At 41.7% G+C, this 27,675-nt stretch overlaps 1 long non-coding RNA gene across 2 annotated transcripts in view; it reads right to left on the bottom strand.

The window, feature by feature from the left end:
* Window positions 1-27,675, bottom strand: part of LOC308072185 — a 79,380-nt gene continuing 51,705 nt past the window's right edge. For both annotated transcript variants that reach the window (XR_013931567.1, XR_013931568.1), the window contains exon 2: window positions 1-27,675. This exon is cut by the window's right edge and continues 35,627 nt beyond it. This is a non-coding gene — a long non-coding RNA (uncharacterized lncRNA).

Here is a 27,675-nt window from a genome sequence, read left to right as displayed (position 1 = left end):
GGAGGGGAGTTGCAGAAGCAGAGCAGGGAGGGTTGCTAACATAAATAAAAACAAACCACAATATAATGAGGACAGGAATTACTGTCCACAGAGGACAACTTGAACATATTAAACACAATATTCCAGAACTTTTGGATGCCCATCCGTGGCATCCATGTAGTGTTAGTACCTTTACAACTAAGTCACTTGAACACAAGGACAAGGAAATACAGCTTAGGGTGCAATGTTTATGACATGTCTTTTTAAAATCTGCACTTTCATAATGTATTTATGTACACTTTGAATCATCTTTCAGGATTCCCAGCAATTATTTGAGGGATGGCTGAACTCTCAGCAATCTTCCTATTGTGGCAGAACATGATCAAATAATTAAAGAGGTAGCTAGCAGCTGGAAATTTTGCATTCAGTTTCCAACACTGACACAGTCTTCATGTATGTCCATGGTGAAGACACACAAGCTTTTTATCACCCAGTTCCTCTTCTGTGCTTTGAGTATGTGAAAAAAATGAAGTATTTTTGTTTATCTCTCTGAAAAAGCATCTCTGATGTCAAACCTGCCAAGTACCTCCTGACCCACAGCCCAGTCGTTAATGTCTCTTTGCACAGTAAAAGTCAGTCTGAGTAACTAGACCTCATCCACAAAGATTTTTAGCAACTTACATGCACTGACAAGGAACCAGTGTAGTCCTGAGCTCCCATTCAATGAGCTCATGTTCCCCTGGTAGGTGGTAGCAACCTGATGAAAGTTTTACTAGTTATATATCTGGTTTTATTAAAAGAAAATTACTCTTAATTAGAGCAGTTCTAGGAAATGGGAAGTGTTGCTAGGCATGTAGTAATTACACAGCTAGTCAGAGATAAGTGTAGGGGACCAGCAGTGCAATGTACAGTATTCTGCTGGTGGAGAAAGCACTGTCACAGAAATTACAGCAAAAGAAGCCCTTACCCAGCTATACAGCTTTTGAGAATTTATCTATAAAGCACATTAGAGCTTCATTAGAGCCACACAATCAAGCCAACAGCTAAAGGAGCAGTACAAACCTTTCTTGGAGCCACAGCTTGCCACCAAACCTTTTGAGGAACAACTGGAATAGAAAGAAAAAATAGAAAAGGCCTCAAATGAAGATGCTGCTTGGCAGTACTAGCACGATTCCTCAGAAAGGGAGACTTTCCTCCTTATTGTCACACTTTGCCTTTTACATGTTGTCTTAACACCTCAGTGATAGGAGACACATTGACCATCACTTCATATTTGATAACCATGAAATAAGCATCAAGAGCAAACCACTGCATTTCAAGTGCTGCTCAAACCCTGTTTCTCTATTAAAAGGCAAGAACCGTTTTTTCTCTATTTTTCATGCCTTCACAGGTATCTAGGTCTCTCTTGTTTGAAATCAGCTCCAGGATTATGTGATCAAGGTACAGCATTTTTGCTTTTCTTTGTTGTTTGATTTGTGGAATTGCCTAGAAGAAGGTCAGTTTCCTTACAATCACTATGTGTTTTGTTTATTCTCTGAACTAACTGGGAATGTCCAAAATTTGTCCTTCAGTGCTGAGCTGTGACCAGTCATGGAAGTCATATGGACAAAGTGAGGATCTGATCCTTGCAAGGTGAAGTGACTGGGAGTTGAGGGTATGTTGGAGATATTTTTTTCCCTCATGGATATTTCCTCACACAGTTACAGAGTCGCTAGTTATGTGGCATTTATCTGGTTGCTTAGTCATTATCTTCACCCCATGACCTAAGTCTGCTGATGTACATAGCCTTCAAATCATCTCAGAAGACCTGTAGTAAGTACTTTAAACACTTAAATTAGTTTAACATCTGAGTCTATATTTATTTTCAACTTTTAAATTAACCTATGACTATATAATTGTTAGTATCTTTTAGTTACTTTATCTCTTTGTTAGCATTATCAATAACTTCTGCCGCATAAGTGACTGAATTTCAAAAGGACTCATTTCACATGCACCCTGGAACACTTCTTTTAGGATTGTCCTCCCTGTGTCCAGGGATGCCCGCACCAGTTCTGTCCTCCTCTTGCTTTTACGTTTTATCCATAAAGGAGTCTCATCCACCTCTTGGTGCAATGAACTATGTCTGCAGCACATCTGTGAATCCCAGTATCTCCATTCTAAGTCCAGCCAAAACCCTCTGAGAGTCTGTAGCACAGATGAGCTCCTGGGAACATATTTTGCTATCCGAAGGGTGTGTCATGCCTAGGGAGCCCAATCTGACTCATTACACTGGAAAAAGAGACAATTGTCTGCACCCCTAAATGGCCTGTGAATGCCTTGAAGAGGCATCTTGCTAAGTTGTGAAGGGCAATTGATGCGCTGTAAGTGTTTTGAGAGCTTCAAATTAAAAATACCGGACTTACATACTTTTTCCACCTCCTTGGAACTTCAAGGGGTAAATGCATTCATTTCCTTTCATTTTGCATCCATCTGATTGCTTTTAAACATAGTTAGGATCAAATCTTTGCCAACCTATGGCAAAACTCCCTCTGACTTCCATGAGACAGGGAATTGGCCCATAAGAATTAGTGTCTTGGGAGGATGCATTGAAATAAATGGTGATTGTCAAAGCACATTGGAATTTAGAGCACATTTGTTGCAAAGATAGAAGCTCACTGGGGTATCTGATTGTCAGAGTCAATTTTATTTTCCTTACTGCACATATGCACATATTTGAACCTTGTCATGCTGCAAAGGGAAATACCTCATTAGATTTCACTAGGGTTTCTTCAGAGTTGTTTATACACTACATTCAATAAAGATATTTTTTGTTTAATAAATGAAATACTGGAATGGCTTGTTCTATCAGGAAATTGAAGGAAGTGTATTTATCTCTGGTAAAGATGAAGCTCTACTTTATAGGGTGCAGAAAGCCTGCAATGTATATTATTTTTCAAATAGTTGAAAGATTTATAGTAGTAAATGGATTCTTTTTCAGTCTCTTGATCTTATTATCTGCAACAAAGCAAATGTTACAAATAAAAACAGGAGTAAACCAAGAGCATTTAGACATTCTGTATTTTCAATTACGATTTTAACAGAAATGAATCACTTGTCCTTTTTTCATTTGGAAACAGTTTTACTTCCCTTTTCCCCACTGGACATATAATTTTGATTTATAAACACAGCAATCTGGAGCAAAGGGAAGTTTTAAGCACAGTACATACTCCTGCTGAAGCCTAGTTTTATTTTGCTTAGAATTTTTATCTTTATTTTTTTATATTTTCAGATCAATTTTATCTTTCTACTTTAGAGATGAAAAACATGGTTGCAGGTGACATATTTTGCCCATTTCAGATTCACACAGGCCTAAGGTTTCATCTTGCACTCAAGGCCTCATTTTATAAACATGGTGAAAAGTTCTTCCAGTTAAAATGTGCTTTTAACTGGGATAAACCTGTCCCCCCATGTTAAGACTTATAAATCTTCTCCACAGTGCTATTTACAATCCAGCTACTGCATGCTTACTTTATTGACTATGAATGAATAAATCAGTTTTCCACATCACCCCATTCTCTCTGCTGATGTTTTGATTTGGTGTCTATCCAAAAGTCTCTGATCATAGACACATGATTATAAAACCATCTCTCGCACTGAAAACTATTTAAGAAACAAGCAATGGAATTAACTTCTTTTAGATATTGTTTTACACTGCACATTTGAACTTGGGGATATACATTTTTCACAGGGCTCAGTTCTGCTGGGCAGAACACTCTGATAAGACTGCAGAAGCCAAGAAATTAAATGAGGGTTTTTTTCATCATTCACTACTTGGCTTGAGTTTCAACAGCATAGAATCTATGTGTTTAACTCAACTTGGGTTCTTTGAGTGGATACAGGTGTCTCTATCCTTTAAAGATTTTTAAATCCTTTAAGAGTTTCGTAGGTTTGTTTTGATAAAGTTGGGATTTATATTTTTTTATTGCACCACTCAGGTGGAATTTTGCAAAACTACAAGAGGGAAACACATTGGCTGTCAAAGACTTACACAGGGTTTTTTTCCATTCCCTAAGAATGTAGGAAATCCAGAAAAGTATTTTCATTCACAACTTACTCTTCAATTTTGAAAACACCCTGGATAAAGCCTGTAGGAGATTCCTAGAACTACTAGGAAACATTTTATATACTAGAATCAGAGACTGGCTTGGGTCTCAGCAAAAGCATCTGTCATTCTTTTCTCCCCGTTACCTTAGGAAGAAAGGGATTGACATGAGCATTTCTAGATCTGAATCAACTTCTTTCCTTTGAATCCTGGGTAGAATTCAAAACTAGAAGGAGCCTGCAGAGCGCAGGCAACATCTAGTGATGGAAATAACATGAAGACCAGCCTTGCAAGGCATTTGATCTCACAGGAGAAGAGACCCTGAGAGCTGAGCATGATGGAATTCAAACCCCACGTGAAACATTTGCTCATTTTCAAAGCCAAAATTCAAATCTTATCCTACAGCTCATCCAGAGGCGAAAGGCCACTGCAGTGTGACACTTGACAATTCCCTTTGTAGGACAGGTATAACACAGTTTGTAAAGTGAGCCTTATATAAGCACATTGTAATCAGAAGAGAACAAGTGTCCTTTTTAATTTTAGAGAACATTAGGTAGCTGAAGGGAATGTGGGACATGCGGAGGCCAGCAGATGATCTGTCTTGGAAGATCATGGTTCTTTTACTCTTGATCTTGCAAAGATCTGTAGTATCAATATTACCTATTTCAAACAAGTCTTTTTGTGTATACCCAGCTAAGGCCTGTGCACCTAAAAAGATTGCATTAAGTTTCCTGAAACCAAATTCCTATATTTTATTATCTGAAATAGAGAACTACCATGCTTGCCTATCTTATTCTTCAGATGACCTTCAGTCTTATTCCAAGGGAATCAGATTTTGTTGTGCACTGAGAGGTGTGTCTGGCAATTGTAGCTTAATTATATTAAGCCCTTCATAAGATATGTTGAAAACAAATCTGTCACTGAAAACCCAGGCAATATTTATTTCAGTGTACTGAAATATTCTTGTCCAGGTTTCAGTGGCAGCAGTTAAGGTAACAAGGAATTGAACTGAATTTACCTTCAAGAAAAAAGCCTTTTGAAGTTAACACAGGACTGACTCAAGCTCGTGACACAGGTGATCTTATGCTCTCTGTCATTTCCCTTCTTTTCCTTTACTGGAATAAAACATGGAAGAGATACTCTGTTGGGATATTGTGCTCATCAGCCCCTCAGTGGCACCGTTGTTAAGGGTTATGTCTTCCCTCTGTGGTTTGACTGCTACCCATCTAAACTCTAACCCTTTTCCTGAATTGGCTCAGTTAGGAGCACAGTTGCGCTATGGTCTTACTATGTAATTTGGTAGTGGTTTAGTCAAAAGAGAAGTGAGGACAATTTCACTCATTTAAGATCTCAGTTGTCCTCTTTCTCTCTCTGCTGGCTTTGTAAAAGAGTGGCAAGGCACTTAGAGAAGCCGCATAGATCAGATGAATCTGGGCCTCTGGTTTGTATTCCCAAATTTTTCTAGAACATCCATCAACAAACAGCACCAAGGCACCAAAAATACAGCTAAGAAAAACTAAAATCCAAGCCAGAGAAAGTCCAGCAATTGTCCATTGTAGAGAAAAATGAGAAGATTCAAATTTAGAGGCAGATTATCTCTCTGGGACTATTTCAGATGGGAAAAATTACTCTGTAACAAGAGAATAGAACATTAAAATCCCAAAGAGCAGTAACAGACAAGACATTAGCTTAAACACCTCCTAAAAATAGTGAGACTTTGTCCTGGAAAACACTGACACCAACATGTGGCCTATCACAGAGACAGGGAGATACAGTGCAGAAAGACAGTGAGGATATGAAAAGAACAATGATACCACAAGTAAAACAACAGTTACAAGGAAAGCTGAAGACGAATGGTAAGAGAGCAACAGCAACAGATGTTTTCCCTTAAGGTCATAAATGAAAACAGAAATCCTGATGCACAGGAGCTTTTCTGGAGAAATACATCTATATCAGAGCATGAAACACTAGCGAAACAGAAACAGATCACAAAACACAAAGAATAAAAACAGAACAGCCTCCTTTCTGCAAAGAGGAATAGAGCAAATACCCAGGTAGCTGGTGATGGGCTGTTGTTTCCAGGGCAACGATCACATCTCTTCCCATTGAGACATGCTGGGTTCTGGTGATGTCTTCATGACTCACTGCCCAAGGGCGAGGTAACTGGCGCAAGATTTGGCCTGCGGTTGATGTGCCATGCTGTGCTCAGCAATGGGAAGCAGAGGGAAGGGAAGGGCAGCAGCGCTGATTGCATGGGCTGAGGCAGAGAGCAGGGCTAGTACCAGGGGCAGGAAGGTGGGTCCCCCTCACCAGTACACTGCCAGAGCTTGTGAAGCTGGCAGTATCCTCACTGAGTTCACAACCAGTGTCACAGCACACCTTACTAGTGAGTGAGTGAGAGCAGAGGGAGCCCAACAGCATTTAGTAGCTCTGGCTCACAGGAGGATACTATAGCAGCTTCAGGGAGGGCCTGATCTGGGATCACTGGTAGTGCAGAGAAGCTCCATGGAAGAGACAGTGTTACAGGTGCTGATATTCTCCCTTAGACATCTGTAACAGGCCATTATGAAGGAACTGAAGGGACCTTGGTTCTCACCCACAGTGTCTGTTTCTGTATCCCTGTGATGCAGTTTTCTTGAGCACATCATGATGTTCACAATACACTGTGTCATCGTTTATGTGCAGACAGGTCAATGCACCCACAGACAAGAGATGACTAAAATTTGAGATCCCTGCAATTTTCATTTTTCATTGTGGAGTTTCTTGTCAAGTGCAACACAATTCCTCTTTAATAGGGCAATGCTTTTTAGACAAAGAGGGCCAAACAGGATCCTCTCCAAAGTCAGCCACCTTTAGTCCTCTAATCAATTAGAGAAAAGCTAAAGCATTCTCCATCCTTCCTACGATCACTAGAGCAGGCTAATTCTTCTCTTCCATGTCTCCCCCTGGCCACAACCACTGCCAGCCCATCATCTCCAAGCAGTATGGTCTGCTGGGGTACTGCTGGACCCCTGTGTGCTTCATCTTGGGCCATGAGGTGCCCCTTGGAAGTCATAACAAGTTGTATATGAAGTGTCAGAGCACAGACTGCACTCAAGTGAACACTGATATGTTATTCTATCCTAGCAGGCGAGCACACCGCTGGCAGCTGTGGGGTGACCACATCCATAACCCTGATTTTCCACATGGATCTCTGCTCTTTATTTTTTCCCTAGAACATCCGCATTTGATCTCTGCTCAGGAAAAATGCAGTGAAAAGTGCTTTCTCAGACCAATTCCCTTTCAAGACTGACATTATCAGTTTGGAATATTTGCAGGGCTATTGGGTGTCCGGAAGAGGGAATGGCTGGGATCTGAGTGTACCGTTCAAGCCTAATCCAAACACCTCTCCAGATTTAGCTCAACCTATCAGGAAAGGTAATTTAGCACCTGGGTTAGATAGGGTTTGGAGCCTGCATTTGGCACGCCAGCCAGCCACCTCTGAATGGACCTTCCAGATGAGATATTCTGTCACAAAAAAAAGTTCACGGAGGTGTTAAGTGCAAAAGCATTCCTCAACAAATAGCAAATAAAAAGAAATAAGAATTAAAACACTTTTGCCAGGAAACAATAGATTTCTCTGTGTTTTTCAAAATATTGTTTGCATAAATAGCTGGGAAAGAAGGAAAACACAAGAAAAAATATTACTGTGATTTTCACAGTTCTGATAAACATGCAGAAGAGCTCTGGAAACCATCTGGTTGTGCAGTCAGTGTAGTGCATGCTTTGCTGGGCTATAGACATACCTGTTGAGTACAGGAGGCTAACAGCGCTTTATGCTATACAGCCTGACTGATTGTCAGTGGAAACAAGGGTATATGCATGTGTGCGTGTGTGAATCGTTGAGACAGCAGATACAATTTTAATGGACCTAAGGGACTTTGGATCCTGTACCCCATTTTTATAAGTGGCTTCTTGTTGGGAATTCAACCCAATGTCATGGCAACACTATAAGAAGTTGCCACTCCTCAGCCGAAGCACTTTTGAATGCTTGAGCTGAGAGCTCATCCTGCTCATGTGGTGTAACTCTAACCTCAGAACAGCCCCATCACGGCTGCAGTGCACAGACATCAAGCACAGGCAGCTTGTCAAGGGATGGGTGGTAAATTGTTACACTGCCGTAACTCAGTACTGTATGCCAGCACATGGATCCTGCTTTGGTTCTATATGCGTTTTTTAACAGGACTCCTAAATTGCTTGGATAACTTAAATGTTTTCTGCCTATTTGGGAGGCTGGGGGGGTGGTGGGTGGTGGAAGTAAGATAGAAAAGCTGAATGCTCACAGTTTGAATCAACAGGAGAGCTGATCATGAGCAGATTTGTGAAACATTATAGCACTGTTATTGTGGGTTTCCAATTGCAGAACCAGGAATAAAGCTGACACAAGATGTAATCAAAGAAGAAGTAAAGGACTGGAAAAGACATAATGCTAGTCAACATTGTTTTACGAACAATCAGTCTCCTCGGACAGATCTGATTTCATCCTCTAGTGAGATTATAAACTTGCTTGATAAAAGTGACTGCATAAATGTGACAGACGTTTTAAGGCTTTCGACCATTACTACATGACATTCAGACTTTCAGATGAGTTCATTCAGAACATCAGCATGTGATGTTCTGAATGGTCTTAAAAGAGCCAGCTGAGCATCAGGGCCCGAAAAGCAGTGGTCATCATCATATGGGCATGGACAGGGAGGCTAGGTGCTCTAAACTCCTCTTTTGGTTAGTCGGGAGAAATGGCTATCTGCAGAAGTCTTTGTGTTTCAGGAAAAAGAGCTTGACAGATGTGTATATACTCTATTAAATATCTGCAAACAATGTCACTCACCCAGACCCAAACTTATTATCCTGCCATGGCTTAAACTCTCCTTTGGATATTTCCAAAATAACTATTTTGGGGAGGCACTGAAGAGACACTGGGAATCAGTTTCTCAAAAAAAAAAAAAAGGAAAAGACCTGTTAGTTTGAGGAATAAACATTAAAGGACACAAATTATTTGGGGTTTGACTCTTAGAGCTGTTCTTCCTTAAATATGAACTTCCCAATTTCATATGCCAATAGTATTTGAAAACCATTCTGCAAAAATATGTCTCTCTTGCCATTATAATACCATGGTACTGATGGTCCCTAGTTTTCCTCCAATATTCACAGTAAGCAGACTTACACCTTGAAGTAGATCTCTCTTGAACAGTCTTGCACAACCTGTGACTCATGAGCTGCTTTCATTATATTTCTTTCATTATTTTTCTTTCATTATTTTTATTATTAATTACAATGCAAACAAAATGAAATGGGGGTGGGAGCAAGAGGCACCTTGTGTTTTGATGTTAAGATTGTAACAGTTCGCTTCCACAGGAGAAGGTAAACCACATCACCATTGTGAAAACTGGTGCGAATAATATCAGTATAAACTAAAGTATAAAAAAAGCTGAGTATAGAGCAGCAAACCAAAGACATCAATTTCAAAAATGAAAACATATTTTTCCCAAGCTAGTTATTTATTTTTCTGAAACTTTTTATTCTTTATTTCTGTGGCAGAAATACTGGCTTTGTAATCTGTGATGTTGGTGTAATATAGAAGAAATTTAATTCATTAGTTAATGTACATTTCAGTGTATCTATATCCAGATTTTGTTATTTTAAGCTAAAATCAGGAAATCTGTGGGAAGAAGGTGAAAATAACCACAGATAACTGAAAAAACAGCTGTAAAAAATCTTGCTTTGTATCTTAAATTTTAGACTGAGCACATATTTTATATAAATGTTTATGGAGAGGACACATCAAGCTCTGGTTGTTCTGTAACGTGGCAGAGTTTGTTCAAATCCAACGACTAGGGAGATTTTACTTGATCACTAGGAGCATGAAAGGCCAGTGGCTGGCTTGTTGGCTGAGTATTGAGCAGCAGTCCAAGGTGCTAACGGCACGGTTCTCCACTGATACAAAGGTGTAAAAACAGGGCAACTTTTAAGTTCAAGTTTGCATTCCTGAGGAGAAAGGAAGGCACTGAAATGAGGGCTGCTGTTACATATTCAAAAGCATCAGCTTCCCTCAAGCATCCAAATGACATACCACCATTTTTCATCAACCTTGAAGGTTCTTCCACTGAATATTAAACTGATTCAGACCCTTTCTTTCAAAACAACTCTCCTTCTCTGTCCTGCTTCACAACATGGACAGTCTCAGGTGCTGTGCAGAGTCCCATCAGTCAATGCGTCAAAGAAGAATTGAGCAAACCCCTTGGTCCAGCAGTGTAACCTCACATCCCCTTGCTGATGCCCGTGGCATAGCTGTGGCACCTTTGCACTAGCTAGCATTCAATATTAGAGCCAAATCTTCCTCTGTGTAACTGCTGCTGGAGATCTGCAGTGTTTCTGCTTTCCCTCTCACATCCCTATGAGCTAACCACATACCCTTGCTACTGCTGTCCTGTAACTGCCTTGAAAGGAAAACAAAATAGAAAAAATAAAAAAGGATCAGAAATCCCCTAACTAATTTTATCAGCTAGAGAGCTGGCAAGCAGAAGTGTATGTGCTGTAGAACCGAAACAGGTGTGGTTTGAGCATTTTCCATATTTGGTCTTGGCAAAAGTATGAACAGAGGGTATTAATTTCTCCACACTGATAATGGGGGTTGGAATCCATTATCTGAAATAAAAATTCTTGGCGGAATTCCTCATGTACTCAAAACGGGCAAGGAAAACAGATAATAATGGTTTTCTTCTTTTTTTTTTTTGTTATTAGGAATTTTTTTCATTAAGCATTTCTAAATGCACCAATTTGTGAATTTTATTGAAGGATTTTTTTGTTTAGTGTGCTTTACATGTGAAAACATCCCTGCTTCTCTCTTAAAGTGAGCTGGATCCCATGGCTCTGTCTCAAAGAAATACCCCATGGATAGGTTTGTGTCTCTGTGCATACGTGTGTGTGCCTCTGTGCTTCCATACCTGCCCATAACGTGTGCGACACAACCAGGTCTGGTGCACTTGCACAGTAAGAACAACCTATTGTCACCAGCACCTCTCTGCAAATGTAAGAAACTGTACATAAACCGTCTTCTGGATTCAGAGCTGGCTGATAAGTCTTGGTAGGTAAATCAGACAACATGATTATTGCAGTGCCTGGTTGCTTGGTTGGATCATTTTCTCTGCCATCTTTTCTGACACCGCATAGCGCTGAGCACTGCACACAGCAGAGTCTTTGGTGCCCCTAGTTTTGGGAGAGGCTGCAGCTGGCAGGTCACTGACAGTACAAGATTTAAGACACAAAGCAAATGAAGGGCCATTTGGTATTATGCATGGCCAATTCTACCTTTCTCTTATTCTTCACTCCCTCCACTCAGCACAAGCCTCCCATAATCATCCTGACCTTGGGGAGACACAAAATCCCTGTCAAGAAAATTCTGCTGTATCTGGGCTACCTGTGGATGGTCTAGTTGATGTGCTATATAGGGTGATGATGGTATCCCACACATTTCTGCTCAGTGGAGAACACAAGTTACTCTTTTTCTTGAACTCCTCCAAAGACCCTCTCAAGACTCGTTGCTTTCACAACACAGAGAGTGATTTGGCCAGCTAATAGAGGATTGATAATGCTCACAAGCGTGCCTGTAGCTGCGCCGTGTAAGTGAAACAGTCAATGGAAAACATGTAGCCAGCTCTCAGAATGGGGATTAGACTTCTCATATGCCCTAGCTCTTCGGCCCCTAGGCCAACCGAACTCTTCAACTCCCACACTCTCACTGTTACAAGAAAGCTCAGCATCTTTGTTGAAGTTGCCCTCAGGGTCTATAGGAGGCACAGGTTTGTGTCTTACTCAGATGAGCAAAACACTAGTTGGAGGTCCCCTCACTTGAGTATTCTGCACACCAGGCCATTGGCTATAAAAGCAGAACACTTGTTTTGGCGGTGTTTTAGTGTAGAGGAGTGAAGGCAGTGGGTTGATGAGCATTGATAACATGCAGCTGTGGCCTTGCCTCGAAGGCAGTGGGTTGATTGACATGGATGATGTGCAGGTGTAGCTCGTTCCCACTAAGTAGTTAAATAGCCCTGAGGATTATGGGAGAGGTGGTTGGATGGAGGAGGAGTAACAGTGTGGCCTGGTCTCTGAAGGAAGGTGAAGCAGCACAGACAGTAGAATCTGACTGATGGTAAAAGCCTTGTTTGCAGCCTAGTTGTTTGTGCTGCCTCGTGCGAGGCTGGCTGAGTTGGGCTCAGACTACAACAACTGGCACCCAACATAGCTGAGACGAGCGGGAGAACCTGCAACCTGTAACAGACACTGTGAGAGGTGAGCTGTTGACAACTAATTGATATGGGTGTATTGCAATATTTGTTGTCCATCTTAACTCAAATTGCAGCATTTTAGAAAAAGAAAAGATGGTCCTTTTCTCTTATGAAAAACAAAGTTTGCTGCAGAGTTTCAGACACTGACACCCAAATGGACAGACAGCCTCTGTGCCATGCCAAGTGAGAAACTGAGGTTTCTCCTACGCAGGCTGTGATCTGTGTGTGGCCTTTCACCAAAGCTGGGGCTTCAGGGCTCCCAAAACCCAGTCAGAGCAGCAGGATGTTCATAGATTTACAGATACTCAAGAAACATGGTTCTTCAGACCTAAACTGTTTCAGTGGTTTCTTCTTGTTACATTTTTCTGTAAGGAGAAATAGTACAACGGTAGTAAATTATCTTTGGGGTTTGGGGTTTAGGATTTTTTTCCTATGTCACCAGTTAGTCTTTGGTAAATAAGACACTACAGTTTAAATAGCCATATTGAAGTGTATACTCAATATGATGTTTATTGCAGCCTAAGGTCTGAATATTTGAGATATGGATTTTGTATCCCAATACGTGTCATGACTCTAAGTGCTCTATAAACACTGCATTTCCATCCTATTTGAGATCAAACTTCTCAGCTTATTTCTGGAGCTCCTAAAATTCTCATATTACGGCTCTCTTATTCAGCAGTATCACTCATAGTTACCTAAGTTTGAGGGCTGGACTCAGTCCCTTTTATGTCTTCAGCATCTTAACATCTGCATAGTTTGGTTAACGTAGTGCTTCTTAGTTTTGCCTTCAGATTTGCATTGATTTCACTGTGCTCGCTTTGGTTACGTTTTCCGGTGGCAGTATTCTCCTCACTGGCTGAATTCATCTCTGTCAACACAACAATGCCCGTCAATCACTTATACCCAGACTTGGCTTCTCAGTAGCAAGTCCCATAGGAAAAGCCAATGGTAAACGAGGGGAATTCTCAATGAAAAGCCGGACCACATTTATTTCTGCACGTACAGGCCTCAGTAACTTTTTTCATTCATTGGCCAAACAGAATATGCTGGAAAGCCTGTAATCCATAGATGGCCAAAGGATACGGGCTTATTCAAAGGCAGCGCTCAGGAAGGGTGGGGTAATGCCAAAGGCCTAACGTAGTGCTTTACAGCTATGAAATCCCAGCAGTTTTTGCCAGCTGTAGCAGGACTCCACTGTGTGGGCGCCAAGCCGCGGGGCCACACACAGGCTCCGTGGCTCAGCACCCACACAGCCAACATTTTCTTAAAAAAAAAAAGTGGGGGGGAAAAAAATGCTGAATCAGACTCTCAGAGCCTGACCAAAAAACATGCACATAAACTATAATTTTTATTATAAAAACTCTGGTTGGGAGCAGAGATATTGTAGAAAAGCTGGAGAAGAGGGGAAATATTCCTAGTGTTAAAAGCAAGCTAGAGCTCATGGTGTTAGACCACAATAGTTTTCTTGGCTGCTATGGTTCTATGACTGATTTAAGAGGGTTTAAGGTTAATAAACCATAGTTGCATGTTATTATCTGTGTAGTTCTTGCACTCTTGCTAGCAATGCCATTTATTCATAGACTTATGATGAACACCATAGTAGTATAGAGGATATGTGTTTTTTAGGAATGTTTGCTGGTGGAGGGAAAAAATGAGATCGGGGAGGGGAGAGGGAGACTTGATATTCTAATCCATAGTGCTGCTACACCCAGGCCATAGAAGGCATGGGTCCATAAGCTGGCTCAAAATCTAGAATGCACAAAAAAAAAACCCCAACCAAAAACAAAACCCTAAAATGACTCTTCCTTGCCTAACCAGCATGACCATAAATTCAAATATATCAAAAAGCATTGTTGGTGTCAACATGATTGACTGATGGGTGGCTGATAAAAAGTGGAGGTAAGTAGAAGTAGCAAAATTAATTGTTGTCCCTTGACAAAACAGGTAGCCTTTGCCTTTCATAGATTCCACAAACTGATTACTTTTAAAAAAGAAAAAAAGTAGGGGTCTGTTTTTTTCTTTTAGTCGTTCATTGTTTCAAGACTTTAAAGCCATACTATAAGAGCTGAAGGATGTTAATCTGTCATAAAAAGCTTAACACACAATGATATAAATGACAGGAAAATGATCTACAACAGTGTTAAACCACAGAATACTTATTAATTATTAAAGCCTCAGCTCCAAAATATTCTAAAGGAGTTTTCCTGCTTTCTGTTAAGTCAGGAAGAGAAAAAGTAAGAAAGAAAGAAAAGCCTATAGTCCGTTTCCAGTCTCTCATGCTTTCTGAGCTGAACTCTGCATACAAATCTATATTTGTAAGACACCCTCATCTACCAGTTAATCAAAGCCCTGGAAATTCAAGGAAACCTGTGTTTATGGAAATCTGGCATTTCTGTAAAGTTTTGAATGAGAGCTAAATAGAGCAGTTCATCTCATTGAAACTAATGGCTTCTGCCAAGTGGTTTTGCAGTGCTGGGTCTTCTGGCACAGTCAGCATTTAGGAATTCATTTATGAGCTGGGTTAGCTGGAGACTCTGGAATTCAAATTTATGTCTAAGACTTAGTGGTTTATTCCTGATAGGTCTCTGTAAAGAAATTGTAATCAATTTACCAAACTCGGACTTTGTAATATGCAGAATAGAAAGCTAGTCTTTTTTTCATGATTTAGGGCTTGGGATTTTTTTCCCTCTTTCCCCAGTGGACAATTGCAAACTGTACACATGTACATTGTGTAACTGAAGGGGGCTTTTTAATCACCCATTCATACTTGCTTTTGAAAAAGCTTTGTCCTTGTGCTCTTGACTTGACTTCCTACGGGCCTGATCCTGCTCCCACTGAAAGTGCTCACATTTTCCTTTAGGGGAAGAACAGAATTTGACTTCAGATGAAGTCACAGTTGCACATAAAAAGCAGAGAAAAGTGTGGCTTGTCACACGAGTTGATTTTATTTCAATCAGTATTTGCATGAACGTGCAGTCAGGCTCTATTAACTACTTGTTTGATTTGCTTTAAAAATATGTCTCCAGGAGCTGGCCAGCATATTTGAATATTGGGGGTTTTTTTCTGAGTCATAAAAACCTAGACATTTTTAGCAAGCAATGAACAAGAATTGCTCTACACTTTCAATGCAACTATAAATTTGCTCTTTTTTTTTCCCCTTTTAGAACTCCTTTGAAGAACTCATTGAATAAATTAACAACTTGGAAAGCTGCCTGCCGTTTTTGTTGGCTTTGGGTTTCAGGGAGTTGCTTGGTAAACAAAAGTCAATGGATTCAAATAGTAACAAAGTAATTTAGATGATTAATCAAGTGTTAAAACTAGCTTAACCTCTCCTGTTTTACAAACTCTATATCACCCTCACTAAACTAATAGAGGAATAAGACACCCGTCTGGAAATCTCATCTGAAATATTAGATTGAGAATCAAAAATTCAGCCAAGCAGTGTGGTTTGTAGGGATATCCTGGCGGATAATAAATTGCATTAATCTTACTTAAATTTTCCATCTAAATCATGTCTTGAGACCATATTGCACTGAGGGGAATGTACCTAGCTTTGAATGCATTGTGCTACTGAAAAGGTTATTAAAAGGGGAAAAAAACAGATAATGACTTTTTCTTGTTTTTCTTCTGACTTTTTCCAATATTGAGGAACCTATGTTAAATATTCTGGCACCTAATGAAGAAAGTCTGCTTTCTCCTGCCAGTGCTTGTGTTTTCTAATAGAAGATAAGAAACTCACATACTCAGAACGCCTGAGGCATTTTTTTTTTTTGTTTCTGGCCAGAAATTATATGTGTGGACAAAAATAACCCCAGAGTTTTCCCAGCATCATCAGAGCTAAGTAGTTTCCTCATCTTACTCATTCAGAAGAGTTTCACTTTTCCAGCTACCCAGAGTATGAAAACAATATCAGAAAAGCTCCCCTGGGTTTTTCATCAAGTTGCAAATCTGAAAGGAGTCCAAAGGCTATGAAGTTCTACCCATCTTTTCTGCTTCTGTCCACCATCTACCACACCAGCATCATTTCGTAAGTCTTAAATGAAAGATGTTAGAATGAAAGGAAGAGTGGCTTTAAAGCACAACCCCCTGAAAACTGGGAGTGGAGCTGTCAGCCATGCTGGCAGATGGAAGCGGAGCTCTGCAGGCAGGAGCATCATGCAGCTTGGTGTGTTTGCCATCAAAGTTGATGGATGGAACCATGATGATGTCCTGAGTGCTCACAGGGCATGTGCCTGGATTAAGGCTGCAATGGGCAAGAGCAAGGCAGGGGCTCCCACTCAACTCAAGCAAGTGGCAAGGGATGGTGCCAGCATGGTGACGAGGAGACCAAGTCATCTAGTGTTCAAGCCAGGCTGCTTCTGCTGGGCTTCGATGTTTGCCTGAGGTCCTTAGTCAGGTAAAGGAGAAGTATGAATTGAAGATGAAACTGCTGCCACTTGGGAGCAGAAAAGATGTAGATGTATTGTAGGAGCAGGACACAGCTATGGTCATGTTTCTATATGGTAGGAAGGAGGGAAAAGAAACATGATGGAAGCAATAAGCCCACAGAAATCAGCAGGATGGGGCCTGACGTGCTGATCAGAAGAGGTGGCAGTGTGGCTGTTGCCAGAGCTGTCCACAGAAAGATGCAATTATCACCAAACACATCAGTAACCACATCATTTGGGGCTAAGAGCAAGATTATTTCCAAAGAACATTACACAATATTATGCAATGTCATGCTGATGAACAATTTTTTTTTTCCTATGAAAATTTGGCCTTGGAAGCCTGAAAAGTTTTCAGTAGCTTCTGTCAGTATTTCATCCCCAATCCTAAGTCTTAGACCACTGTTGAAACAGGTATGCAACCAGCTGGTCTGAAATGAGAGAGGAAAATGGTCCCTCCGATGCCCTAGGACCCACCTGATGTGTATGATCAAGCAGGGGCTGAGGTGGACAGAAACATGTTTGGGTTCTCCCTACCCATGCCCAGCTCCTCCCAGCCATGGTCCTTCAGACCTAGGCTAACCAGCTGTGTGAGGAAGGGGCAGGGTTAGATCCTCCTGAATGACTCTTGCCGTATGTCTCGTGATGGTATCTGAGAGGCTTGCTTGCTTTTGCAAATGCTCTCAACTCCGTGAACACTGCAGTCACCATAGCAAAGGACTGCTGACTTTCTGAAGCCCTGTAAGAAGGGCTGTCGCAAAATATGTTTTCCACTCTTTCTGCAACATCAAAAGCCTAAGCAAGTCAAATCTATTTTCCATGCAAATTGTTTTTGCACAACTAGGAAAATACTGAACCAGCAAATTCTTCTTGGGAAACAAATTCCCATTAAAATCCATGAGGCAAGCTTCCCACTTGTTTCTATGGTGTTTCATTATATATTAAACAGCCTTATGAAAAGAAAACATCTCAGTTGTATTTAGAAGCATCAAAACTTTAATATGGATCATCTGAGCTTGAAGTTTGTACATCTTCTTACACAATTGTCGCAATCATCTCTAAACTGACTTTTTAAACTCTGGTGAATCAAAATTAAAGTTATGCTTCAGAGGTAGTAAATACTTTCAAGGCACCTGAAGATCCTTAATTCTTCCCTGAAGTCCAGGCACACAGAAAGAGAATAAGGGGGGGGGGGGGGGGGGGGGAATTTAAACAATAATGAGGCTTTTAAAAATCAATTCATTCTCATTTAAGGTCATAAACTCTGAAATAGCAGTCTGACTTGATTTCAGGAGAGGATTAATGTTGCCTGGGTGGTTTTGCCCTTCCTTTTTTCCCTTAATGCGTTTGGATTTGTTGTAAGTGCAGCCTTGACTGGCATTTACAGTGCTTGAGTTAGGGTAATCATATGACCATGCTGGGCTTTTTATCTTTTGAATATGGATATGTGTTCTCAGTCTTGGCTTCATTTTGATGTAAGGCTTTGTTCTTCTTCATGTCTGGCACAGTATCATAGATAGGTGCATGAAAGGTCGGGCCAGTTCTGAAGTTTTCCAAAAATTCAGGAAATTCCAATTCAGAATTAGTTTATCCCCTTATGAATAGCGCTGTGAGTTGGACCCCATAGACAAGCCACCTCCAAGCTTGCATCCTGTGTTTGGGATGATCTTTTCTTTGACAGGGCTAGGAAGAGCAGCAGGAATGCTTTCCACGCCTGAATCTGCTGGCGTTGAGTTTAGGGGTGTGGTACTTATATGCAGGCAAAATCATCACCCAGGCTGGGGACCTCCTCCTCCTTCCAGCTGGCGGTTTTGTGAATGATGCTCCCAGCCACAGCCCCTGGGAGGGATGTGGAGATCAGGATGCATACTGGGAGCTCAGCTCCCGCATCTCCCACTGCAAGGGGCTGCTCTCGCATCAAGTGCCACGGATAACAAAGCTCCCATTGATCTCCAGGCCACAGGATCAGCTTCATACAGGCCTAAATTGCTCATCTGTTTTTAATGCCAAGAGCAATTTGTTTTCTTTATGGACAGTGTGGTTGCAAAAACATGTTGTTTAAGATTAAATTATTTCATCTGGACAATGGCAGCAACAACGATGACAAAGAAAAAAATGCTTTTGAAAATAATGAAAAAAATCAAGTATCTTTTTTTTTTTTTTGCATAAAAGAAAGTAATTATATCCAGGCATCCACGCTGACCACAAATGCCAAGTTTGTGCTTGATGCAGTTTTAACTGGTTGAAATATTATTTCTAAATAAACAGTTTAAAATGGAAATTCTGACGAAGCTTTGACCATATTGCTATTACTATCATGTTAAATCATTGTTATTGTCCTAGTGGTGTCAGTGCATAGCTACAATTGCTTGTGGAATGAAGGAAGCTCAAATCCAAAAAACTCAGCTTCCCATATAAACTGCAGAGTATTCAGCTAGAGAAGAATTACACCAAACCAACTTTTTAGCACGAAGTCATACTGGATTTGTTATAATAAACAAGTTATTAAATGTAGCTTCTCTCTTAAATCATTTGCGTGCTTTACAGCCATTCAAGGAACTCTGGTTTATTTTTAGTACCCACACCTTATCTAGGATGCTCATCACAACAGCAATAGTTGGCAGAGTGATTTATAAGGCTGCTGTCCACACTGACCTTTATTTCTTGGTTTGCTGGAACTTTTTTACTGGAATGAACCTTTCAACAGGGATTTTTTGGGGTGTCAGCTGTTACAAAAAAGCTTCAGCAAGGTATAACTGGTTTGGTTTAGATAATTTACTTGGATATTATAACATTTGGAAAGCATGGAATTAACTCGGTGAAAGCGTGGTTATGGTGTTAAAACTGGACATTGCAGCGCTGGACTCTACTAACTGAAAAGTGTTTTACTTTCTCACGTGGACTCACAGATTTTTATTAACAAAATTAAGTTCACACTCTTGTCATGTATCGTGTAGCATCTACCACAAATATTTATTATGGTGTCCTCCAGCTGCTGCATATAGTGTTCATGCAAGCCCTCCACTTTCTGCTGAGAAGGCATTTAACTGGGCCTAGTCATTAAGAAGCAACACACACCGAGGAAGAAAAGCAAAGTTTCTGCCCCAAAGTATTCCCAGTGATGCCTGTTGACAGGTCAGGACCCCACTGCCCTAGGCAAGGAAGCTGGGATCCACATCTGGCACACAAACCCAGCACTCCTACAGAGGAAGTGATGCTGCACCACCTTCAGCATCGTCTGCTGGCATCCTAGCTCTGAAATAAACTTCTTTTGCATATGCATGAAAAAAATTTAATGTTATGTGCCCAAAGATCTGCACGAGCTGCAGACTCTTCTTTGGAGACATCCCAGCAAAATTATTAGGAAAAATTTCTTTGCCAAAAGGGTGGTCAAGTGCTGGAACAGGCTGCCCAGGGAAGCGGTGGAGTCACCATTCCTGGAGGTATTTAACAGACACGTAGATGTGGCACTTAGGGACTTGGTTTAGTGGTGGACTTGGCAGTGTTAGGTTTACAACTGGACTCAATGATCTTAAAGGTCTTTTCTAACTCAAATGATTCTATGATTCTGTGATTTTTTAAGCTATCCGTATGTTTAGGCACTTCTTTACCATTAACAGCCAAATCACAGTCTACCCAGCCCCTTACAAGCACCTTTGAAAATCCATCAGGAGTAGAGGGTGCTTACTGGCACGGTCATTCTGGGAAAAGCTGAAAGAGAAGAAAGAAACCAGCCTCAGAGTGAATGCAGGCTGTAATGCATCTTGTTCTGACTGCCTGGCTGCAGCAAGTGTGTGTGAGCCAGCCACCCTACCCTGCTCTGCACAGTCGTGAGCTAAGGTGCTTGTGCAAAGTCATCATTTTAAGTGGAACGTTGACAGGGGGTTATCTATGGAAACCTGTGTCTGAGAAGGACGTGTATATACATAGCGCAGCACACAGAAGGACACAGACACCACTGTCAGAGTGCAAAATCATCCAGCAGGCTTCTTGCAAAGCCAATCTTTTTGTCTTGGAGGAACAGTCGTTTGAAAGCTACTTGGCTGTAGCTTGAAAGCTCACTTTCTCATCTAATCACTGGTGAAAATGACTGCGGTGTCCAGGTGCTGCAGCTGAACAGTTTGGCTTGCTCTGTGCATTGCTACTTCCTTCCTGAGATGATAATGAAACTGTATCAGCCCACTGTGATGGCCACTAGGAGGAATTATTCTTCCCTTTCTCTGTCAGCCTGTTCTTATTTTTCGCCAGGTCTGTCATCCCATGTATTTACCATCTCACACCCCTCCTTTTGTCTAAAATAAATGGTCTATGGGAGGGTGAGAGAAGGGGTCTAGTGCCTAGTTGCTCCCACTGCGTATGAATTACAAGTCAAGGCAGAGCACAGATGGACAACACTCCTTGAGGTCCTCATCTCTGGAGAGAGACTGACAGACAGGTTTGGAAAAGTGAAGGAACAAAACCTGGAGAAACTGAAACTACCCTCAGCCCTTCATAATCCAGCATTCTAATATTCTTCGCTTGGAAATCAACCCCCATGGCCATGTGTACCTGTCACAGCTCTGCAGGCATCAGCCCCTGGGGACTCCAAGGCAGGACTCCAAGCTGCCAAGGCAGGCAGAGTCAGTCACTCCTCACCTCTGGTTTTGTACAAAACACTGAGCAATGGTCACAGACTCAAGGTATGAGGCTCCTTGGGTATGAACAAGGGCCTCCTTGGTGCAGGCTCCAGGGCAGGCTGGACTCCTAGACCCTTGCACACCATAGCCTAGTTGTAGCAAGCTGTCAGTCAGTCTGTGGATGGCTTGTCTGAAACCTCCGAACTTTCTGGCTTGGCAAGCTGGACACCTTAAAAAAAGTGCTCACTTCCAAAGGTGCTGGCACCTGCAGTTTTCTCAGAAGTTATGTCTTATTTTTTCCCCCCTAACTTCACTAGTTCAGTTCTTCAGCATGCATTCTTCTAATTTCATTGGAGAAAAAGGTGGTGTTCTAGACAAGACAGAGGCAGAAAGGGTGGGGGGGTGGGGGACGAGAAAGAAGATGAATTTCCAATAGCTCAATTTCATTTCAGTATTCATTTATTTTAGTAAAATAATCTGAAAGTTTGGTTTATCTTTATGTCTGAAAGAAAGAACCTGAGTTCTCATTAGCACGATGTTATTCATGAGCTCTCTGGTTTTTACTGAGTTTGCTGGAGACTAAATATGAAGTCAGAGAGGTGCCAAAGTGAGTGAAAACATGTTTTTCTGAGCAACACAGCAATTAGGGCTAGGTGTGGTACAGACCTAACCTCAGCTGGAGGGTTGCTATGCTGCAAAGCGGTTGTTCCTTGTCCCACAGCAATGGCATCCTTTGAATTCTTCTCTAAACTTCCCATCTTTTGGGCAACCCAGACTCAGTTTTAATCCTGGTTGCAACATGACTAGACTGAACTAAAGCCTAGAGTTGAAACACTTTTGAACTCAATCTAAATGCAAATCTGGACCTAACTTCACAGTTGGGACATGTCTGTGGCCCCCATCAGAATACACCGTAATAAATAACAGCTGGGGAAAGGGGTTTCACCCCTAAGTCCAACAGCACTTTATAAGAATGGATGTGCTGCTCCTTCTGTTCTGCAAATGAAGAAACCGAGGCACAAGGTGTTTCAAGCCATTATAGTCTGCAGCCCAACAGTCATTTCGGTGGGTCACAGTCAGCCCACGCAGGAGTCCTGTGCAGGCAATAAAGCCGCACCTCGTTTTAGTTAGTACGGCAATGGCAGCCTGATTTACACACTCCTCTGCTGCTGGGGTCAAAAATTAAGTCACTTTTCAGCCGTGGGGGCAGACCTGCCAACTGTAATTAAAAGCTTTCCTTTGAAATATGTGTCAGACTTTACACATGGTGAAAAGTGCTTCTCACAATATGAGCTTTCAGGCTCCTGCACTGAACAACATACATGCGGCTAACCACTTCTCTGTTGGGTCCCAACAGCATCTGTTCCTTTGCCAACATTTTACTGGCATTCCACTGAAATCGGTGTAGCGTGCGGTTCTGCCAGGTAGGGCCAGAAGCAGTTAAGAGGTTAATAGACTCAATCCAACTTCAAATGAAGACACAAACCTCAGAGGTGAACCGAACAGACTGATATCGAATGAGGAAAACAGAAAGACCTTGTGACGATTTGACTAATTGCAGGAGAAGTTGTCTCATGCAGATGGTACTCTTCTCACTCCTCCAAGATGCGTGCTGGCTGGCTGGGAGTCATCGATCACAGCTTGCACGAGAGTCTTAAAACCCCTAATTCAGGGAAGCAATCAAAGGTAACTGTGTCCCTCAGTCGTCTAGACCCCTTTGAAAAGCCTAGTGTTGTCTCCCTGTTCTGGAAAGAGCTACCTCCAAAATTTCAGCTCCTGCTGGGAAAGTGTAACACCATGGTGGCTGCCCCTCATGCTCTGACTTCAGCTCCTGCAGCGAGCGCCTCACCCACCACTTTTCAGGTGGATTAAGCTGTCTGTGGACAGTCACACAAGAGGCTTTCTTGTGAGATTTCCAGAGTGCCTTGTCTCCAGCCAAGTCAGAAATACTGCTAGCACAGCCACCTTGTGGCATTAGAGTATCTGCACTTTTGGTCCCGGGAGACAACAGGAAGCACAGAGTCAAGCCAGGATTTAAAATAAATACATAAAAGTTAAGCAAATATTTTTGAACCTCTCCAGCAGGTTTGGGTTTTGTTTGATTCCAAGTAATAATAATACTTAGCACTTATAGTGTACTTTATAGTTTGAAAACATTATGCAGACTTTAACTACTTGGGTTTTGGGCAATGGTCTGGATCAGCTCATTTGATCTGAATCGGTTCTCCCATGCCTGGAGAGTATATTTGAGAAGTCAGAAGAGAGAAACAGGAATATCCTTTGTGCCTTTTGTGTTCTTCTCTCAGTTTTTGCCACTGAGCCCATTTGTAGGAAATCATTCCACCTCTTTCTACCTTATTTTACCCAACAGAGATACGTGTTCTCCAGCCTCACTTGCAGGCTTGTTATGAAATTTAATTTCAATGATGCATCTAATGTCCCCTGACAGTTACTATGCAGATGCAGATGTTTCTCATTCTTCCTCACTTGCCTGGTGAAAATTAAAGCTTAAATTGTGAATTAAATATATACTGGCAGCTAAACAGCTCAAACTATTCACGATTACCTATATTGTTCTAATAGTAATCTCATCCACTGCCCAAGGCGCAAGGGTCTTGAAAAGGTTACAGTAAAATATGTAAATAGATGAACCATATGCATGAAAAAAATTCTCTTGGGTCCTAGTGTATGTCTGTTGTGGCTTGAGCTCTCCTTCCAAGCCTTGTTTTTCCAAGAGTCAGCTTTAAAACTCGGCATAGCTACTGGACCAGTTTATGATCTAAAGACATATTTACAAGTTCAAACCACTTCAGGACCTAATTATATTCTGGACATGCTACAATATTTGGATGCCAAAATGTCCGTATTCTTTGAAATGAATATTTGGTAGCTTTCTCAAGAAGACCTCGTTTCACAAACTCCAGTTACAACAAATGAACACATGTTCCTCTTTTTGTTTCCTCTTTTTTTGCTGAATTTGAAAAAAAAAGTAATCATACCGCAATGGAAAACACTTCATTTTCTCATTAAAAAGTACATTTCAGCAGCTTTTCATCACACTGTCCTGCCACTCAGCTTTCTGTGAAAGGAGCTGCTATGAAGGAGACAATCATCTAGCAGCCAGTGCGGCGTGGAGAAGGGACACAAATGACCACAGAAAAGCAAGCAGAGCCTTTCTCCATTGACTCCCATGGGTGCAAGGAGAGGCTCAGTTTAAGGGGAGCAGCAGTCACTAACCAAGGCTTCTTGTTCCTCAGTCAGGTTGTTTAGTCCCTCACCTTGACATTTCTCATGGAGCCAGCAAGTGGACAGCCTGAGTGGAGATGGATGGAGTTGATCTCACTGGACCTGGTCCTTGCCCCATACACCGTATACAGCTAAGCCAGGCACTGCTGCCCTGATTCCCAGTGTTGTGCCAGCAGAGGGGCAGCTGGCGAGCCTGCTGGTCTCTCTGGGCGTGAAGGCTAGATAGGTGCTTTGCTGGACGTGCTCAGTCCACAGCAGATCTAGCCCAAAGCCATCAGAGAAAGAAATCAAGAGCCAGAGGAAATTCCTCACTGACTTCAGCACGCATTTGGTGAGGCTCAAAGTGTGAGACAGCAAGACAGGACAGCAGCAAAAGTGGGAGCTCTGGGAAGAGACCATACAGCTGGTCATGCCCCCAGGACAGGAGGCTAAGGCAGATGGTACAAAGGAGCCCAGCCCTGGCATCAGGGAGTGTGTCGTGTCCCTGCATGGTGCCCCTCCAGCTGGGGAAGAGGCAGGAAGCTGCTGGTGGGAGAAAGCTGGAGGCCGAGCTGCTTTGCATCCTCAGGCCCTAACGCAGAGTTACTCGGTAACCAGTCTACAAGCAATGGGTGACATGCCAGCCCAGTGTGCACATGTCAGAGCCACGTCTGAGTGCAACCTATTTGCCATATCTAGAATCAAGTTTTTCAAGTTTTCCTTCTCACAACTGATCATTTACCATCCCTATGATTTTTCTCGCTGCTTATTCTCCATAGACGTTGCCACCTCTTTGATCTCTACATAAATACATGCAGCTCTTGAGCACACTGTTTACATAGATTAAAAGGAATCCTAAACCTTACATGTACACACTGATAACCTCAAATCTGATTTGTGATTGAGTACCTGAAAATGGCTTTTACTCTCTGGAATTTTAAGGTTTACAACAACAAGCCAGATGTCTTAAGCCTTAAACAGCACGGGCTTTCCCCTTTGAATATAGCAAACGCTGGCTTCCACGGTAAGGTCGGATCTCCAGCCGCGGTGCCTCTGAATACCAGAATGGCATTCGAGCCTGTGAATTTTACTGTGATCCACAGAGCCAGTTTTATCTTCTATGAGCAGGATCAGTTTATGCATCATCCTGACAGTGCAAGTATCTTCAGAGAGGTATGCTGTGTTCTTAAACCAGACCTTAAAACATAATGCGGTATGGCATGTGAAATAACTTGAATGCTATTAAGCCACTGTTGACTTTGTACAATTTCTTTATCTGTTAAACAATCTGATGAACTATATTGGTCACAGTCCTTCTCAGTAAGATGGCCTTATCTTTGCAAAAGAAAGGCATGAGAAATGTTAGCACAAATCTCGAGATTATGAAACTAGAGAACACTGCATATACATTAAGGCCAGTAACTTTCACAGGTTCTTGAATTCCTTGATTCATTTCTTACCCTAGTTGTATCTTCATAAGCATCATCACTGATTCTCAGCACTTCAATTATAACTAAGAAATTGTATTCTGGACAGTGTTCTTGCCAGTAGACCTGCATACCAATATAGACTGCAGTAAAATGAGCTTGTGTGTCTACACCAAAACCAATACCAAAACCACTCCAACTTACTAGACAACCTCACAAACATTTATAGGTTCATTAATTATAAACTGTAGTCATAAGAGGCTATTTTCCTCATGTACACTGACCACAGGACTTCCCTGAATTAAATCTTGCTTCAGCTAAGGTAGATCATTCAGGAAAAAAAGCACTGTAAGATCAAGTCACAAAGGTTTTTCTATTAGTGCCTGTACTGGGACCTGGGCTTTCAGAGCACAACTACCTGGTGGTACCACTATTGACCCAGAGTTACAGGAGTCTTTGATCTGCAGGGCATGGAGACTCTTAGGTGAAGAGGAATCTGTTACCACATTGATGAGGTTAATCCTTTACTACCACATCTGTGCTGAGCACTGCACTGCTTAGCTCAGCTCATCTAAGGCAACATCAGTTTCAGGGAGCCTGTGGTTATTTTTAAAAAGCCACAAAAGCTGTAGAGAAGCTTCTTTCTACACATTTGTTTCTGGAAGCCACTAGACAGGTAGAAAAATCATGGCACTGCAGGCACAGGAAAGATCTTATCGGGTACCCGATTATTTTCAGGAATGAGATGCCACAATGCACTGATTTAGTGGAATGGGTTCACATTGAATTGCACAAAATCCCAAAGCAGACAGTGTTTGGGGAAGATCATACACACATGAACAAAGGCTGTTTATGGCCTGAGTCAGCACATGAAGTTGCTGTACAGTAAGTCACAAGTGCATGGAAATTTACCTCACCAAGAAGAGATACTGTGATAACATTTAACAGATTTTTTTTTTTTTCCACCTGGCACTTGACACTTTAGTCCTTTTCAAGTGTCTGACCACCTCCATGTGCTTTGGAAACCTCTCTGCCAATCTCAACAAGGCCTGAGAAGATCACAGGCATTTTCACATACTTGGCTGCCCCAACTTATTAAACAGTCTCCTTATAGGATGTTTTTATTTTTCAGCCTATATCCCAAAACTCTGATGTTCTTGGACAAGGAAATGTGATTGCGGGTGGGCTCAGGAGTTTCTGCCCTCGCTGCTTTCCTACCTGGTCTAAGGAAAGTTCTTTAGACTGGAAAGAGGTTTCTCCCAGACTTCTCTAGGAGGTGATTTCACAGCCCCAACTCACACGGAATGGCTGTTAACCATACAAACAGCCAGCCCTTCAGCTGATAAAAATATGTATAGTGCCAGGGTTTGGCCCCTTCACACTGTATAGGACGACTCATGTGATCAACGGCTGCAAAATCTAGCTATGAATTTTACAGCTGTAATGCGCAGATCACCCACTAAACTCTCCAAGTGGGACCTGTAGACCTTTAAAAGCACACTTTTTAGTGAAAAGAACTACATGGATCCAATGCTGACTTTGAAAAAAGGAATTCCCTCTGTCCCACAAAAACTCACACCTTCCTCACTCCACCTTATTTTC

The sequence above is a fragment of the Falco punctatus genome (genome assembly GCF_963210335.1).
Source record: "Falco punctatus genome assembly, chromosome: 12".
NCBI lineage: Eukaryota > Metazoa > Chordata > Aves > Falconiformes > Falconidae > Falco > Falco punctatus.
The sequence above is the reverse complement of the archived record's forward strand: the minus strand, read 5'-3'. Positions and strand labels throughout refer to the sequence as shown.